At 47.5% G+C, this 18,991-nt stretch overlaps 1 protein-coding gene across 4 annotated transcripts in view; it reads left to right on the top strand.

Annotated features, from left to right (window-relative positions):
- Window positions 1-984: 984 nt before the first annotated feature.
- The window catches only part of HRAS (HRas proto-oncogene, GTPase), a 39,851-nt gene continuing 21,844 nt past the window's right edge, over window positions 985-18,991 (top strand). For 3 of the 4 annotated variants that reach the window (XM_058829047.1, XM_058829048.1, XM_058829046.1), the window contains exon 1: window positions 985-1,374. The gene's annotated coding sequence lies outside the window, so the exon portion shown is untranslated. The remainder of the gene's footprint in view (window positions 1,375-18,991) is intronic. The other variant, XM_058829045.1, reaches the window with a different exon arrangement.

The raw sequence follows: 18,991 nt of genomic DNA on the forward strand, positions 1-18,991 counted from the left end.
TACCAGGAACGTGTACTTTATTTGACATCATATTCTGCATCAAAGCTTGATTACTTCTGCAAGCTGCGGGATAATAGAGTGACTATGCAATCCACTATCCAGTTTCCAAATAGTAATAGGGGAATCACGGTGCCCAAGAGTAGAAAATGTCTGGTGTGCTGTGACAGAACGGGAAGCACTGCATTGACAGACCTGATTTCAGGACATGAAGCTCAAATCCATCAATATTTACTAGCTCTGCTTCAGCGGTGCTCCTTGTGGGACTCAAATAGGATCAGACAAGAGCCTTTCGACACGCTTGGACCTTCATCTGAAATTGCAGTAATTCTGCTCAGACAGCGCATATCTCTGCTGCTAAGCCTAACTGAACCCCGTCTGCCTTATACAGAGTCAGTTCAGGTGTCTTTTATTTTGTGGCCTTAATTGCACTTCAATAATTTGGAGTCATCTATTTTTCTAGGCGTTTAGAGGGGCTTGATAAATGCACTCTGCGAGCCGAGTTTAGCGCATCGCGTTATCAGGCAGGACCCTGACTGGCAATCGACGCTACATTTCAGGGGTCTCTGGCTCTCCTCCCCAGAACGCCTCCGTAGGGCGCCGACAAAGGCAGCGCAGCTCCGGGCAGTCCCGCGGGGAAGGGCGGGCTGCGGGAGCGGCGGCCGCCAGGCCTTCCCCTCCCCTCCCCTCGGGTGCGAGGCGCTCCTGCGGAGGGGCCGCCGCGGGCCGGGAAGCGCAGAGGGCTCTCCGAGGGGAAAGGACGGGATCCCGGCGGCTCCCGGGCAGCCGAGGCAGCGGGGGGTCACCCGCCGGGGCGAGGCAGCGCCCGGCCCCCCCGCAGCCGCCGCCGCCGCCGCCCCAGGGACCGCCCCGCGGCCGGGCCGCGGCGGGCGGGCGCCGAGCGGCGCTGATTGACAGGCGGCGCGGCCCACCCGGAGGGCGGAGGCGGCGGGGGCCGCCAATCCGGGGCGGCGGGCGGGCCCGGGTGGCGGGAGGGCGGGGCGCGGGCTGGGCGTGTGCCGCGGCCGCCGGCGGGGCGCGCTCCCGCTCCGCTCCCGCTCTCCCCGCACGCACATTGTCCGGGCGCGGCGGCGGCACAGCGCCCCGGCGCCCCGTGCCAATGCGGGGCGGGCGCGGCACGCCGGGGGCGCCTCCACCACCGCGGTGGAAACTTCCCCTCGCCGCCGGGCCGACGCGCGGCTGAAGCCCCCGGCGGGGAGGAGCGGAGCGGGGTTTCGCCCGCCTGGGGGGGCGCCTCGCCTAGTTTGGTTTTTCCTACGTTGGAAGGGCAAAAGCGAATAATACTCTTGCCCGGGTTTAAACTTCCGCGCTCCGCTCTCCAGGACCCGCATCCCGCCCGGCGGGGTGGACGAGCCGGTGAGTGACCGCCGGGAGCGGCGGCGCTGGGTCGGGGTGGGTGGGACGCGCCGTCGCGCAGGGGCAGCGCCCACCGGCTCGGCGGGGACGGGTGGGCAGCGCCGCCGCCACCTGTTAGCGGGGCTGCTCCTCCCGCCGCCAAGTTCGTACCCCTGCTGTGCTGGGTTTGCCCCGCCGTGCCCGGGGCGGCGGTGAAAAGGGACTGACCCTCGGCCCGGTGGGCGGCGGCGGGGCCCGGGGTGTTGGGGGCGGTGGCGGCCACCCACCTGCTCGCCTGGCCGCGCCATGACTCTGCTGCCTGCGCGCTGCCTGCCGACCCGAGCCCCGGCAGGCCGCCGGGGTGGGAGGGTGGTGGGCTACCACCGAGCCACAGCCTCTGTACCCCCTTTGCCCTCCATCCCCTGCCCTGCACCCACTGTGCACTCCTCCTGTCCTCCCCCTTCCAAGCTGCAGCCCTTTTTCCTCCTCCCGCCTTGCCGTCCCGCTCCCCTCCATTTCTCTTAGCTGCAGCCGTGTTCACCTCCTCTTCTCAGCACCCCCAGTTTGCAGCCCACTGCTCCCGTCTTTCCTCATCCCCTTGCATCCCTCACGCCGCTCCTGTGATGCTTCAAAGGGGGAGCCCCAGACTCCCCACTCTTTGCCAAAGCAGATACCTGCTGGGCTCGGACACCCCCAGGAGAGACCAGCTCCATGGCGGTGCCAGGCGTCACCAGGCCCGGAGCGAGGCGCGGAGGGGGCAGGCAGGTGGCGGAGGCGCAGGTATTTGTGTGTATCTGTGAGCAAGTGAGCGAGGTTCCCCGTTCTGCGAGCATGCGGCTCTGCGGAGCTGGTGACACCTCCCTCCCTCGTAGGGACGCTCGCCGCCGGGGCTCTGCGGCGTGCCGAGGCTGCCTGCACCCTGCTGCCCTGCAAAGGGTGGTGCGGCGGCCGGAGCTGCAGCGTCTTCACCCCAAGTGAAGGTGCATCCGATGGCTTGCTTGGCCCATACCGGTCCTAACTGGGGATGTGTTTTAAATTGCCTGGAGACACAAGAGGCGATGAGAAGTCAGAGTGGACTGGCGAACTCTGGAGCTGCTGGAGAAATGCTTAGGACAGCTGGAAACAGGACTGTGCAGCAGGAATGGCTTGTTAAGCCATTGCATGACAAGTCAAGCCATTTACTATTTCAGTGTCCTAAGCTGGATGGTCATATCTCTCTTGTGATGTGCAAGTTGCTCCTGGATGGGTCTTTGAAATGCAGAAAGGGTGTACAAACTGCTGGTGAGGCTGTGTCACAATGTACTTCAGTCTGGTTGGCATGAGTAGGATGTGCACCTTGGAGCAGGAACTGGTTTTGAATGGAGGAAAGCACATGAGGTTCGGTGTGGGCTCAGTTAAAGAGTTGCTGTAGTCAGAATTGCTGATGTGCTTATCCCTCACAGCTCTGAAGTATTTTAATTCTACAGCTGGTGGTTTGTGTGATTTTCCCAAGTGATTTTAAGACAGCCATGACTGAATGCATGTGTATCCCCCTTTTGTGTGCCTGGTCCTTTCCTTCTCTTCGTAAAACGTTTTTCCTATGTGATTAATAATGTGCCAACTGCTTCATTTCAGCACTGGGGAGGCTGATGCTGATTGATTTCTCTGTTCAGTCTTCTCAGTGGGTCTGGAGGCTGATGGGTGTTATCACTGCAGAAAAGTCTGCTTTTGGGTGGGAGCTGTCAGCATGTCTTTTTTTTTATCTCAGTGAACCTCTTACTTCTTTTAATTAAAAAGAGATGAAGTATGCGTGGTAATACCCTTCATGTTTACATAAAAATGATCTTGTAATTAGCAATAATTATCTCAGTTTGGGATATTGCTGAGATATTTAAACAGGACTTATGACCTGAGGGACACTTTTCCGGCCCCAGGGAGTTACCCTTGTTGTGGTTCTCTCCTGTGGTGAATTTGATTCTTGGCTGCTGTGGTAAAGGTAGAACAGCAGTGGGAGTAGCCTCGTGTTCCTTTGATGTCGGCCTAGAAAGCCATGGCCAGTTTCCTTATTGAGCCTGGTTCTGCTTCCCAGGGCTCCCTGGCAGCCCTGCCACCACGCGTGTGGGGATGGTCTGCCTTTGGTGGCTTTCACCCCGTGGTCTGAAGACTCTCAAGGGGACCTTTCTATTGTCTTGGGGGAGGGGGGATAAAAACAGGCTGAAAAATTGCCAATTGACCTTTTTTTTCCCTTGGTTTTTCAGGAGAAGGTTGCTGGTAGTGTGGGAAACTTTTCCCTGTGAGAGTAGAGATCCTGAGGCATCCTTGTCCATTTTTCACCTGATTTCCTTTAAGAGGAGCAAAGCTTAGCTCAAACATAAACACTTGCTTCCAAGCTGGATATGCTCCCACTGCCTTCCCTCCTACTACCAGTGCACCCCAAATTTACCTTTCTATTAGGCTGCCCTTGGAGTCACCAGGTTTTCTTGGGGCAAAAAAACCTTTATGGAGTAAAAAAGTTTAATATTGGGGAAACATTCAACAAAATAAAATCAAGACAAAAAGTACTGCCTATAGAGAGGGATTCCTTGTGGGAGGGTGGTGATTCTCTTCTGTCTCTCAAGATGAGTTATACAGTAAAATGTGTTTTTGTCAGTCTAAGAAAAGCAAAATGGTTGTACTTCAAGTAATCTTTAATTGTAATTTATTCCCAGCTTTCTGTTTTAACATTTTTGAACTGTAAACTTAGAACCAGAGCTTATTAAGCAGGAGATAAAAATGTCGAATGTATTTGAATTTTACTTGTATTAATCTAATAATACCTTTGTGATATATTTGATGAGCTCTATACCTGGCTGAAGACCACAAAAGAGTGTTAATCAAACAAATTATTTCACAAATACGGATGAGATTAAATAAATTATCCATTTGCCAACTGCAATTCAACTGATCTGCCATGGCATGTTCCTCGTTCTCTTATCTTTCCCTTCCAGTTTTCATTCCATTTTTGCATGGTTTATCTTTTCCTAAACTGTCCCTGGTATCTGTTTCGTTTATCTCTTTTATGTCATGGTTTTCCTTCCATTCTTTTTTCTACCTCTTTCTTGAACCTCTCTTTCCATGCTTTTTCAGTCTAAATTAGCCTTTTTTTCTCTTTTACTCTACCTTCCTGGTGGAGTTTTTTATTGAACACTTCATAGTCAGCTCAACTAAATCTGGTATGTGTTTAAACACATAAAAAATGTGAAACTGAACCCAGATTGTATGTGAGTATGAAGATGTTTGGTGGTAATGCTCCTCTGCCTCTCCCTGTGTTTTCTGGCTGTTGCAGGAAGGGTGTTCCTGCAGTTCTGGAGGTTTTCCCCAGCTCTCATTTTTGCTTGTGTTCTCCTTATGCCTCTGTGAAAAGTGAATTTGACTTTGTATCTTAAGAAGGCAACCAAGATCAAATGGCAGTCCTTGTGTTGTTCCCTGGTTGTGTATCTGTATGCAGCCTGCTTCCATCTGCTGTCTGACCAAACCCAGCCTTCCTGCCAGCCAGTTTTTCTTTCCTCCTGGCATTATCCTTCCTCCCCACTGGGTTTATAGCCAGGAGGTGTCTTTCAGTAGGGCAAAAAGAATGAGTGCTCTGGACGTTTTCTGGTTTACCTACTACTTGTAGAGTCTGTATGAAATTCAGGTTGATGAGGGTAGGTGGCAAGAAGTGAACAGGTCATTGTGCAGGTTACAGTGCATGACCGAGCAGTCACAATATTCAACTTTGATCTAGAATTCAAAAATTAAAGTCTCCCAAAAAATGAAGTTTGTTATAAAGAAGACTTGGTTTGATTTTTTTTTTTTTTTGTACCCATGGATGAAATCTACGGGTGGGGAGGATAATTCAAAAACAGTGAAAGAAATAGAAAACCTTGTCTTTCAGGGAGGAAATTTGCTCTGCCTTGGCAATAAAACTCAGGCAGTCCAGAGGGGTGTGATGGGAGTGCTCAGAGTGCGTGATTCGCCTCCGCTGATGGTTGCAGTGATGTTGCAGCAGTGCATGAGCTAAGCTGAGTATGTCATAGCTGTCTGCTGGAAGTGCTGGGGGTTATGCCCCCTTGTACCCTGAAGGAAAGGTCTCTGCTGTACTGAAGCACATTACCAGCTCTCCTCTGTCTTCCAAGGGGGTTTGGGTTACACGGGGTGCACAGATACAGCGAGCAATCCAGGCGGCACATCGTTGCAAAGCAGAATTGATTGGGGAGGATGGAGCCAAGAGGAATATTCTTTTGCAGTTAATTATTTACTGCAGGGAGAGAGAGAAGCTGATGATGTTTGGTTTATAATTACAGATATCCAGAGGTAAATACTTCAGGATGATCTGGTTTATTCTGTGTGTTGCTACCTGTTTCTCTGTAATGTGGGACCAGCACTGTTTAATGACCGGCTCAGTAAAACCAAAACCCCATTACCAACTTCTCACCAGTGGGATATGATTCTATAGCTTCCTGTGTGTGGTGCTAACTGACCTGAATGCTTACAGAGGGAAGTCTTTCCATGCTTGCTGTCCTAATGCATGACCTGCCTGTGGTACCACCTGACAGTGATGTGGCTTCTTGGAATAGCTGCTCTGTGCTGAAAGTTGACTGTGGTTGAAGCCACAGGATTGTGAACTAGGGAGTCCTGACCCCCCCATCTGGCCTTATGAACCTGGCTGGTTGCTTATCTCACTGGACTTTTCTTTAGGAGGGATACTGACCTAGCACATACCCAGCAAATATCCAGCCTATCTGCTAAAGGGGTAGGATGCCCTGGGTGAGGCACTCTGATAACGTAGAGGCAGTGGCAGCCCAGGTACTTGCTTTGGGCCAAACTTTAGGAGGATTTTTCCTTTAGCTAAATCCATTATAGATCAGACTGCTCGTATGCAAGTTAAATTCAAGAGCTGGTGGAGCTGAGTTTAAATGTGTGTGTGTGGGAGCAGTAACTTCACGAATACAAAAAAGAGACATTGCTGCAGTGTCTCTGGGAAGATGTCTGTATGTCTTCTGCTTGTTTAGCATCATTGAGAGAACAGCAGACGTGAGGGAGAGGCTGTGGCCTGTGAAATGAAGAGGATGTCGTGCTCTTACTGGGAGAAGAAGAGGAGCAAGATCTAAAAAGCCAGGGAGTAGGAGTGAAATGAGGGATGCAGGTGTGCACAGCGGGGGCTGCTCCAGGCTGCCCTGTTCTCCCTGGCTAAGGCTCTGCAGAGAGAGAAGTGAGGAGGAGATCAGTGGAAAAAGGCATTGTGGAAGCTGCTGTTTTGCAGAGTGGTGTGTTGGTTCTCCTGCTGGTCAGGGCTGAACCAAGGCATGGCTGACTGGCAGTGGAAGTGCGTGGGGCCATATTCCCTGAGAAAGGCAAGAAAAATCTCCAAAAAGTCTGGCCAGCAAGTGCTTGTGCCTGAGGCAAGCTGGGATCTTGTTTAGAGGCTTGTTGAGAGGTGACCTCTGTTCATCAGCAGTTTTTTGGGGTAACAGGCAGCCATTGTGTCAGCCTGCTCCAGGATCACGTTGAGCGCTCTGACACTCCATGCTATCTTCAGCAATTCTGTGGCTTACATCCAGCTCTATTCAGCCTGCTTCAAACCATGTGTATAGAATAAGCTTGAATGAATAATTTTGGAGCCTGCAAATGATGGATTCCATCCCACCCCAGATAGCCACTGCAGCAGCCAGAGCAGTATTCCCGGTGTGGTACTAGGTCCTCTGTTTCTGTAGTGAACGTGTGCTGCTTCCCTGCTGATGGCTTTGCATTGGATGTCAGGGACATAATGTTATGTGAGGGACTGTAATTCATTCTCCAGGAAAAGGCTGGGCTTGAGAAATCAGGCTTTGGTTGGTATGATAAATAGATAAACCAGTAGTTGACTATGTTAAGTAAATAAAACATCACTGTTTCTTGTATGGGACTGATCCTGGCTTGTGTGTATGCTAATTCTGTGATAAATTTTTTTCACTATCTCCCTTTGGATCTCTGTAGATGCAATGGCTCCTTTTGGGTCCCACTCTGTGAGATTCCTGCTGTGAACAGCACAACCCTGCTTTGTAGAATGCAAACCTAGCAAATGCTGGTGAAAGCAGGAGATACCTCCTGCCTGGTGTGTGCATGCACACCCCTTGCTTCCTCCTCTTGTGCACAGGGGATGCATATGTAACCGTACAATATAACCTTGGTCTTGCAAGGTTTCTCCCAGTCTTGTTTCTCCCGGCCTTTTCCTGATTTGCACGATATTGTAAGAGGCCAGTCGGCTTTTTCTGGAAGGCTTGTCCCACTTTCCACACAGGCAGCCTTGGGCGAGTGGTCTGCTCCCTGACCTGCTTCGACAAACATGTGCCGGCTTCTTGCTCCACTGCTGGGGGAGGCAGGGTGAGGGTAAGTGCTGGGGGCTGGGCAGGGGGAGGACATCACTGTGCTGGTTGGTGGTGTCACCTCCCATCTGGCAGTCAGTGTAGCTGCTGATGGATGAGGAGCTGCACACAGATCCCTGCTTCACTTTCTGCCTCATTGTTCTCCTGGGGTGTGTGGTGGCTGTACTGAAGCCTTGGAGGGTCAGATCTTCTCTCTGAGCTCCTAAGAGTACAGCTGCATGTCCTCCATTCTGCTGTGCAGCTGATGGCTCTGTAGCTATTCTGGTGGCCCCTATATTTTCCAAATATCAAGGTATTGATTCCCAAAACATATGCACTGTAAAGAAATTACTACCATGACTTTAGATGAGGTAGGAAACAGAGGTGTGAGAGAGTCAGATCTAGACGTGGAAAAGTGCTCCAGCCCTTGCTTTTCCACAGAAACAAGGCTATGTACTGGTGTGGCTCAGTCACAGGGACCATGTGCAGGGTCTCCACCAGGTCTGGCAGAGCAGGGAGGTAGATGAAGGTGGAAATCTCTGATTCATGAGCAAATTATAGTCATCTGATCCTCACAATTACTGCACCTCATTATCAGGGGCCTGACAAGATATCCTGCTTCACATTCCTTCTATGATGAGCACATTAATCTGTGTTCAGTAGACATCAGTTTTTACTTCTGCCCCTCCTCTGTGGTGTGTATCTCAAGCAGCCAGCCTTTTCCAGTCTATTAAATGTCCAGGCTTGGCTGCCCCTCATATCTGCTAGAAAGTGAAAAATTGCCAAGTGTCTACCAGTGCCTGTAGCTGAGGCAAACACCAAGCAGGGAGAGGAGAGACACCCTTTGTTTTACAGCTGGGAACCGGGGAATGAAAATTCACATTAACAGGAGCCTAGAGCAGAGCTAAGAACAGAAATTGTTGTCGCAGTCTGGCACTTTGACTGCAAGGTCAGCTTCCCATTTCCTTTGGTGACTGATGAGCGTCAAAAGATTCAGCACCCAGCTGTTGACGTGTTGCTAATCTGATTTTCTGATGAGAGAAATGCTTTCTTATCACAATGAATCCTGAGAAGGTGGGGGTTTGTTTCCTTTTATCATTTCAAGCAAGGCTGTCTTGACTGTTATTAAAATATTTTAGGTGTCTGGTTTGAGAAGTGATGTGAGTGGAGGGCTGGGTTGGCAGTCCTTTGCTTCCAGTCTTCCAGGCTGTAAGTGGGGTTTGTGTCTGAATAAACAGATAGACATTCCCTGGTAAAACTGAGTGTCTTATTATGAGCTGCAAAAAGAGTAAGAAGATTTGGTCAATTTAATAGAAATGTTGGAGGCCTCTGGATAGGGATTGTTTTAAAAATCAGAGGGCTTTCGGATCTTAATTTGTGTTGGTGCACTGAGGCACTTGTTGTGGAAAGATATAAAAAACAAGATGAAGTTAATTGATCAAATTTTTGAGGTTAAAAAATAAAACAAACTTCCCAGGGAAAAAAAAAAAAAAAAAAAAGGTGGGTTTCTTCAAGAAGTGAAAACCCTTTACTTTTTTTTCCAAAGCAGTTTCCGAGGCACCTAATCTAATCTTTCCAAAACAAATCTCTGGCAGCCAGGGCTCACATGTTTTAAAAAACAGTGTAGAAAGGAATGTATCGTGACAGTTTAATTTGTTGCTGAAATATGCTCACCTCTGGGGGTAATTCAGAGCAACTGTGGAGAGGATGATAAACCTGTTCAGGATGGGAGGTGAGCAAAGGGAGGCTGCAGAGATGAAACCGCCCATGCAGAGGCGTAATTCCTGGGATTTAGGTTTGTCTTCCTTTGATTCTAATGGGGCTGTAGTCTGTTCAAATATTCTAAACAGGGCAGTTGTTGCTGAGCCCTTGCTGTGGCAACAAGGGAGGTTTTGGTGGTGATTCTCTGAGGGAGGTGGTAGGGAAGAGCCTCTGATGCTAGCCAGCTTTAGAGATTAAATGGGGGGAGGATTACAGCCCATAAGGTACAGGTTTTGGGGATTTGTAAAGGCCCAGGGCAGCTAGTTGGATTTTGTAGTCACCAATCCAAGGATGCAAACTGAGCTGTAAAAGCTGGCTTGAAATTTCTGCTGTTTTAAAGGAAAAACAAGGGAATTGCCTTGGAAAGGGAGAACAAGGATGCTCTTGAGAAGGCTAAGGAAAGCCCTCCTGAGTTTTAATGGAAGTTTTAAAAAAAAAAAGTATAGAGTTGCTTATCTAAAGTGTGCTCCTTGTGAAGAAGTGGGAAGCTGAGTGCCTAGAAGAGGGCTGGGCTTTCTCAGAGCATGCTACTAAGTACATGGCTTTTTTTTTTTTTTTTTTGCAAGCCTTGCAATTACATTGCAGTGGGATTGTGAGGTCTTGTTCAGATTCAGCTGAAGCTGGTTGAACTCTATTGACTGCAGTGGCTGGGGTGGTGGGCAGTGCATCTCTCAGGTCAGTTTGGGTTTTCATCTCCTTTGTTTCAAAATCTCTGCACATGGAATTAGTTTATTCAATTTCAGAAGAAATCCCAGAGGAGGAAAAAAAGAACACTACCACCTGAACAGATCAAAAGAATCAAATGGGTTGTGTTGTGGAACTGAGATGTGACTGGCAGCTGCTGCGTGGAGGTGGACAACCAGCAGTCACACTTTGTTAGCATGGCTTGCTCTGCTGGGGCATCGGGAGCAAGTACTGTCGGGATTAGAGTGCAAAGAGATAATGTTTAAAATCTGAGGTAGGAGCTGGTGAGCTTAGTGACAACTGAATGCTGGGGTGGAAGAAAAAGCTCTGCCAACAGTAAGTCACCCTTTCAGGGAGCTGAATTAAACTTCTCATTTCCTTCTGAACCCTTCAGTTCAGTTCAGTCCCACCATGGGTGAATGTTGTGCAGTCTCTTCCATGCTTGCTTTTTTCCCTCTGTTTGATTTGAGGGCCCTTTGTAGCAACTTATCCCCTATGCACCCTGGTATCAGGGAAGTTATTCTGCCTGCAATCCCCGTCTGAGCTTAATTTTGTTGTTCTCCGTAGCATGAGGACTGATGGCTTCACAAATCTCAGAATAACTCCTCCATCTCTCCCCTGGCCAGCCCAGCATCATGACAGCTTCATTTAACGTGCGCTGTCTCCTTTGGCTTCCTGTCCCTAGACTCATTATTTTGCAGATGTCTGCATCAAGCTCCTGTGTTGCCTGCCCAAAAGGATTGTATATCAGAAGTCATGAAAAGGAGAAGAGTCCTCAAGGCTGGCCTGTAAATCCCAAGTCTGTCTACTAGAAGAAATTGCAGTCCTCTCCCCTGTCCTTGACCCAGCCCTGCTCCATGTGTTCATCCTTCCCTGCCTGTCATGGTGCATCTCTTGATGAGCACAAAGTGAGCCTTGCAGGCTCTCTGGGTTCTCATGGCATGAAGGGTTTGGTCCCTGGGATGTTCTCCTTTATTCACCTGCTAACACAGAGGCAGGCTGAGACCTGAAGAGGTGCCTTCTCTTCAGCCATCCCCCTAAATAATTTGGATCCACTTGGAACATCATTACAGGGAAGGTGTTGTGAAGTTTTCTTGATGGTAAACACTTAAGGGCATGGGCCTCTCATCTCCCACTTGAAGTGTAGTGTTACCCTCAGGCCTTAGAGACTGAAGTGTTTTCATGTTAGCTGCAGGGTGAGATTCTCTCTCTGAAAAGCTTACCAGTAAAGTGCAAGATGGGGAATGTCAGGGTGCAATTCCCCTGTCCAGATGGCACCTAACATCTCAGTCCCCCTATAGATGGAGCAGAGGAAATGAGCACTTCCACCTCATTGTAATGCAGGTGGATACCTGAAACAGATCAGACAGACTGTGCCTGTCTCTGTTCATTGATGATAGAGAGGCTCTGGATGATGAGCTCTTGTGGACGTATCTTTGCTGTAGGTGAGATGAGCCCCACCTTGACTAGCTGCACTGAGCATGTTGGGGTAGCACAAAAAGGAGGCAAGACTATTGAATGCGGTCTGTCCTTGGCTGTCTGATCTGGTAAACATGTTCATCTTCCTTTGCTTAAGAAGCCACCCTTCACTTTGATTCCTTGCTGGCCAAGAGTGGAGGAGAGTGGTGTCATCCAGACAGCAACTGGAAGACCGAATTAAACATTTCTCAGAGGTGCTCCTAGGACAGAGCTCCAATCCTTCCTGGCTCTGGACCAAGAGATATTTTAACCAAATGAAGGCAGAAACTGTGGGTACGAATGGAACAGTTTTGTCCTTGGTTCATCCTTTCATACTGAGGCCAAGTAGCTGCTAACATAGGTAGGTCAAGGATTACTTGGGTACTTCTCAAGAGCTCCTGAGATCCTGCATGTGTCCAAAGAGGTATCGTATTGGAGTGGGGGAAGACTTGAGACCTCTAAATCTAGAGCTGAAACAATGGCATGGGCACTTTGGATTGCAAACCAGCAGGTGATAGCAGCAGGAGCCCTCCAGAGTCTCAAAAAGGGCTGCACGTCTGGGTCGTCCAGGCTTGGTGGGTAGAACTCTTTCTGTTAGGGGAAAAAGGCTTTTTCCTAACACTGAAGCACTGCTAAATGCTATATTGTGGCTTTGAGGATGATGGAGCGAATTTCTGTATGTTGTGTCCCATTTGACCTGAACCTTCATGGTTTCTCTGAAGACCCTGGCGTGGTCTACAGGGAGCAGGTTGGAGGAGGCCTAGAGCTGTTCTTGAAGGAGCTAGAAAAATGAAGTTAAGCCAATGGAAAGGAATAAAGCCTGATACCCTGGGGAGGATTTTCTTGACTGGCTGAGTTTCCCCTTTGATTTGGAGCACTTGTTCCATCATGCCTTTTGCTGGGGAAGAATTAGCCCAGTGGCAGAAATGCAGTATACTGGGTGTTTTGGGAGTGAGAAACCCGTCTGCAGCAAGAGCCCACAGAGCTTGTACTCTGCCTCTGAGTCCCTGTGCTGACAGCTGTTTGCAAGCCTGCTCAGTAGGGGATGGTGCCATGCCACAGTCTTTACCCTCCATCTCAAGCCTGTGTTGTCAGCATGATTCAATGCTAAGCCCTGAAAAAAAAATAAGTCAGTTTTATACCCTGATTTTGGTTGTTGTTGATACTCATGCTGTAATTCCCATCACTTCAGACACCCATTAAATGGTGCTCTGGAGAGTCTGTCTAGTGTGAGTGCGCGCTGCAGTCGCTTCTAACTTTACAATAGCGGGAAGTCTGTTAGAGGTGAAATTTCTGGCTGGTCCTGGGTGGGAAACACACATACTGTGCTACATAAAAAGGAGAAATAATACCTTATATTACATTATATGGTATATTTTCCTCACTTCATAATGCATCTGATCTCTCCCTGATGTCTTTCCTGGCTACATGTCCCCACCACAAACTTCTGTACTTTTCATCTCATGCTTCTAGGGAACAGAGAGAGCAAGTATAAAAACCCTCAGGAGGTTTTAATTCAGTAAGGAAGGTGTATCAGGGCTTGCAGTTACCATACGTTTTTTCTCTGATACTATCCTTGTTGTCCTTTCCCTCTGACCATTGGTACAGTAAACAGCTAACAGTGTTTGAAGAGCATCCCAACAGGCACCTGGCACAGCATTGGGTCCTTGCAGCTCACATGCATTCCTAGGTACATGCTTAGGGCTGGCCTTTTGCTGGTACCAGCCTGCTGCTGGCTGGGTGCACTGTGACAAAACAGTACTTTTCATTTGTTAATTTCTGGCACTGACAGCACGCTGGTTACCTTGTCAACAGGAGATGGTTTATAGGTCTCTGGAAGATTTGCAGCAGTGTCACTCAGCTGTTTGCTCTCCTGGTTGAACACGTGCACATATAGGTCTTTGAAAGCTGGCAGGAGAAACGAAGATCGATCTATCCATACCTTTCACAAAGGTTTTTTAACTATATGACCTTCTAACTAATTTTCCTAAGAATAACTCTCTAATAACATATGTATGTAATTAAATCTAGGCAGACAAGGCTGTATCAAGCCTTGGGCATGGAAATTGTGTAATACCATCCAGTTGCCTTTTGTGTCCATGGTAGACCCAATCTTATTGCACCAAGAACTTCCTTAAGATTTTATCTTTAGGGTGGGAAGAGAATTCCCATTGCATGAAACCCACCAAAGGGTAGTCCACCAAAGGCTGCTTTGGGTTCTGATTCAGCTCTGCAAATACCATCTAGTGGCTTCAGATTGGATATGAATTTGGCTGGTATTAGTTTCCCTGTGAAGGCTAGAGCAAAGGAGGGAAAACTAAAGTGGCTTATCTTAGCCTGAGTCAGCTACAGAGTTGGGAGTTTCTGTAGATCCTAATGAAAGGTCCCTGCCTTATCTGTCTTGATATTTTGCTGGTTGCACAACTTGCACATCCCATAGATGCAAATTTTTTCCTGGGGTTGGCCCTGGTTGCCCAAGGAGAGTGTTCGTTCAGATTCTCATGCTTTGCAATTAATATAAGCTTCTCAACTCTGTGAGAGAAAGAAAGGGAAGTGGTACTAAGTGGTTTGTGTTTTTTTTCCTCTCTCCGTGTTGTTGTTCTTCACCAGCTGGCTACTTTGAAATGAGCACGTTGTGGTTTTTTCCTTGAGGAGCAACGTGTTGCTGCAAATTCAGCTTCGGAGAGGTTGTGGGAGCTTTTGTCCGCTGGCGCTGCAGCTGCTGCGGGCAAGGCACAGACAACACGTGGTGCTGTGGGTACCCAGCCTGTGAGCCTGGTCTGGTTGGAGGGAATGCCAGCCCAGCCGAGCAGCAGGATCCTTCTTTCCCACTGCATTCCCACACTCACTTGGTGGTGGCTGGGAGATGAGAGTCCTTGCCTTGCTCCAGACCATGCAAGAACAGCAAAGTTCACACCATGGGATGTTGTCAAAGGAATGAGAATCTGTTTCAAGCAAATACCTTTTCTCTGCCTCGTTTAGCTGTGGCAGCCTTGTCTTAAGAGGGATGCATGAAGTGTGCTTGTCACAGCTCTGTCAGGCACCCACACAGCTCTCGGAGATACCTTGTGTGCTCTCTTCTGAGCTACTGGATGAAAAGTGGCTAGTCTAGAAGGTAAATTGCCTCCACAGGTTTAAGAAAAGGTGTCTAGTTTAGACCTAGAGAGCACACTTCATGTTTAGGTACAGTGGAAAACCTTTGAGTGAACTTTATGAAGTCTGTGTTCATTGTGTTTTTCGGAATACTCTCTGAATTTGCATTTTTGTTTTGTGCTCTGCAAAACATGAGCACCTTTGGGGCTGTAGAGTAAATGATAAAACACTGAGTTAAAGTGTATACTTGTAGAATAAAGAATAAAACACTTGCCTAAAGTGGTATGGAAGAGTTGTCACCCTATAAAATTCAGCCTGGGCTGTTGGCTGTGTGTTTCACAATGACCTTGGCCAATCACATGTCCATATTGTCATATGACCATCCAGCCACTTGAAAGGGAGGAAAAGAAGGCCAACTACATGAAGGTTTGTATCTGATCAGGGTTTTGACTGTTAGCTTAATTCAGATTTCCTGTTGGAGTTGACATAGTATAGTCCTGAGTTTGGTCAAAACTCAGGAAGCGAGGAAAGATGAAGCCCATGGAATGGCAGCCACCACTTGGAACAGCTTCTTTATGGAAGCTCTCCATTTGGGCAAGAAATACTAACCTCAAATGTATCTTCCTTCAACGCAGGTCTTCACCCTCTCTGTCCTAATCTTAAATCTACAGGTAAAAGGCAATAATGGTAGATCCTAGAGCCTAATCAGCCTTTGATGGAGGGGATTGATAAGGAGTGAGACAAGCTGTACTGTAAGCTTTTAAGGATGGATTGTGAGGCTAAGTTGACAAACTTTCAGTCTTCTGAGCTCTAATTTTTCCTTGCTGTTGGAATAGGAATTTTTATCTCATGTTAATATACTCACATTACAAAGCATTGCAGTTTGTCTTTTTACTTGAGTGGTGCTTCAGGTTAAAGTTGTCTGGTTTGTGAGATGGTGGCTTTCTGAGGGATTTTTCCATTTTTAGAAAAAGCTTTTTGCAAATATTTGATTAATTTCTTTAATTTTATTTCTTCAGTTGAAGTTCCTGTGCAGGAACAATGAGAGCTGTGTAGGAACTATAGCCACTACACCATGCTGTGGCCTTGAAGGTTCATTGTAGGGATACACATGGTCCTCAGGGTGTTGCTTTCTGAAAATAAGAGTATTTTAAGGGAGAAACCAAGCAGCAATTTATTTCTGGCTAGGTGTGAATGATGTACAAGAGTGAGAGACTGCTGGATGTTCTTTAGGAGCCTGGAAAAACAACACATGGTGAGCTCCACTACCCTTAAGTGAAGAGGAAGCTTTATCCACACATCACCTCTGTTCAAAATCTAACTGTGGCTTATCTCTGCCAGGCTCCTGTGAAGGTACATGATCATGTTTGAGATCTCATAATATTGGCAAGACTGTAAAAATTCAGAGTTCAAGTTTAAGCTCTGAAGTTATTCTTCTAAGGAAAGAGAATTTTGCTGTACCAAGGATCTGAGGAGATACGGATCCACAGAGCAGAACCTCTGACTGCAGATACCGTTGTGATTCCCTGCTCCCTTAAGAAAAAAAAAAGCAAAACCCCAAACCACCAGAACTCTGAAGGAGGTTCTTGTCCAAAAGTGAAGATTTTCTGTAGTTGTTCCAAATGGCTGTTTCCTCAGGGGGATCATTTTCATAGCTTGTGTGGGATTCTTTAATGCAGCTCAAAGCCCACAAGACAGATGGGGTCATGACAAGAGCCAGGAAGTTTGCATGATCTTATTAGACTGGATCATCTTTAACAGTGCTAGTTCAAATCACCTGTCCATTTCTTGCTTTTTCCAAACCACTGGGGAAAGAAATAAAGCCCTAGCAGCCTTGTGATATTTAGCATTACTCATACACTCTTGCAGTCTTGAACGGTCAGCAAAAGGCAAATTTTGTGGGTGTGGGTGAGCAGAATTGGAGAGGAACCTCAGATCATCCATAGCACCAGGTTCTCACTACTTGAACACTGCCTTCTTAGCTGTTACTGTCTGTATTTATAGTAGCAGACCAAAAAAAGCCTGAAGGTGTGAAAAGGGATGATGCAGCCACCAGTATGAACAAACATAGGTCTTTTGGTGCACATCCCATCTCTATGTCCTCCCAGCCCTGCCTGGAGCTGCTTTTAGTGGTATTTGCTGTAGCCCAGGAAGTAGTTGTATGAGTTTTTAGGTGCCCTGAGGTCCAGTTTTTAACCCCCTTTCCAGAGATCATGGCTTAAGTTATAAGAGCTTCTGTTCTTGTGTCTTTGCTGGTGTTTGTGAGGGCAGGGATGACCAGTTGAGTAAAAGGTCAGGATTCATTCACTGGGGACAGATGGCAAAGGGTGATAGTATTAAATACTTCCAGCAGTCAGTGACTTGCAGGTGATGCAGGTCATGTAACAGATCTTCACACACACAGCATATAGAAAATACAATAATTTTACTTGTAATAATGAAGTTGTATTATTATGTGCTAGGGAATTGAAGGCAGATGCTTGGATTTTTCCCAGTGGGCTGAAGGAAGGATCAGATTTTGGTTTATTTATTTATTAATTATATGTTAAACCAAAGCCAAAGAACTATGAGTCAGCTTGATCCTCACTGCTGCAGTTCCTGTACCATGGTCCCCAGGCATTGTCTAACAGATGCCTGTACCCACACAAGGCTGGATGAACCCAGAGACTGCAGACTTATTTTTGTCACCCTGTTGCAGAAACTCCTTAAGGAGGCTCTATGTATGCTTAGGAGCCAGTGGTATGGGAAATCCTCTTAGCAGAGCGTCCTGGGAGAACACTCAGCTGCTGATCCTAGGAGCAAGTTCTCTGTGCCAGCACCATATGCAATTCCTCACAGCAGCCAGATCTCTAGGGAGGAGGAAACAACTCTGCCACCTCTTTCCTTCTTCTCCTTTATGATGGCTGAGTTTTATAGTTGCTCTGCCGGCACTCTGTGTACCTCCCTGACTGAACAAAGGCATATTTGCGCTTTCAAAGGTAATGTCAGTCTGCCTTGCTGCTGTCTCAAGATGCAGAGAGGGATAAGTGCTCCAAATGGGCTAAGGTTGAAAATTAAAATAGACCAAGTGAGATCCTCAACCAGTGTTGATTTTCTTGGCTTTAGTGGTATCAATGCAAGGACTACTTTTTGTCCTTTCCTTAGGGTGAACCTTCAAGGTGAGCTTTCAGTTGTGGCACTCAGTTGTCTGGTTCTTACTCCTTGGCTTGGACTGTCCTCTCCCTTCCTTTGGGAAGCTATAGAGACTTGTACCTTGTCCATACTACATGTAGATAATGGCTTAAGGCTGTCAGGAGAAGTCATCTTTGAAGTTCTGAGTTTGCCTTCTGTGGTTATTTTTTTCAGGTCAAATACAGAACTGTTTGCATGAGCCTTATAAAGTCCAAGAATAAATCCAATGAATGGTGCTGTGTTTCTAAATATCTCTGCAGTGTGTACTTCCTCAGTGCTGCAAAGCTGTGCTTGAGCAAAGCAAGACCAGAAAATCTGAGGGGCTGGAGGGGAGATGGCTGGACACCAGGAAAGAAGATGGGAAGCCATGCATATACATATAAAAAGAAGTGATGTTTATAGTTTTGGCATCTCATTGCTGCAAGGTGTTAGGGAAGTCAGTGGGTTTAGAAGATAAAGATTTGAGTGTTGTATGGACAGCAGGACAAACAGAGCTAGACATATTTCAAAGAGAAAGCTGGTGCTAGAGGCCTCCTTTTTGGCTTTTCAGATAATCTGGCAGGATGAGACCCTGTTCTGGAACCAAAGAGGGTTTCCACTGAAAAGAGTAGAAGAAAGTTTTGGGCAGTGGAGAATCCCCAACAATGTAATTGATGCCCAGCCATTGCTTACACTGCCCTAAAGAAGTTACATCACAGTAATTACAATGCATTACAGTTCAAAATTCAGAAGCCCATTTTTTATTTTGTTTCTTTGGGTTTTCTGGGGGGTTTTTTGTTTGTTTTGGGAGGTGTTTGTTTTTGTTTTGATTTGTTTATTTTCAAATGTGCAGGAGCTTTTCCTGCTACTGCATGGGATTTGTCTGGGGTCTTTGCTATACAGAGGTTGATCTGTGATGGAGGTTGTGTTGTCATGCCTGACAGAAGGATGCTTCAGCTTAGAAGGGCACCTGCAGAATCATGTTGCCCCATTTCCCAAGCTGTGACTCCTCCAGCTCATGTTGCAGATGTTTTGGGCTGTACTTTGCATGGTCTCTTTCTGTGCTGTCAGGATAAATCAGTTGCTGAGGCCAAGTTGTTTTAAGTGTCAGCTGTGTCTGGTCACCTGTGCTTGCCAGGGGAGTACCAACT

The sequence above is a fragment of the Poecile atricapillus genome, chromosome 1, assembly GCF_030490865.1.
Source record: "Poecile atricapillus isolate bPoeAtr1 chromosome 1, bPoeAtr1.hap1, whole genome shotgun sequence".
In the NCBI taxonomy this organism is placed as follows: Eukaryota; Metazoa; Chordata; class Aves; order Passeriformes; family Paridae; genus Poecile; species Poecile atricapillus.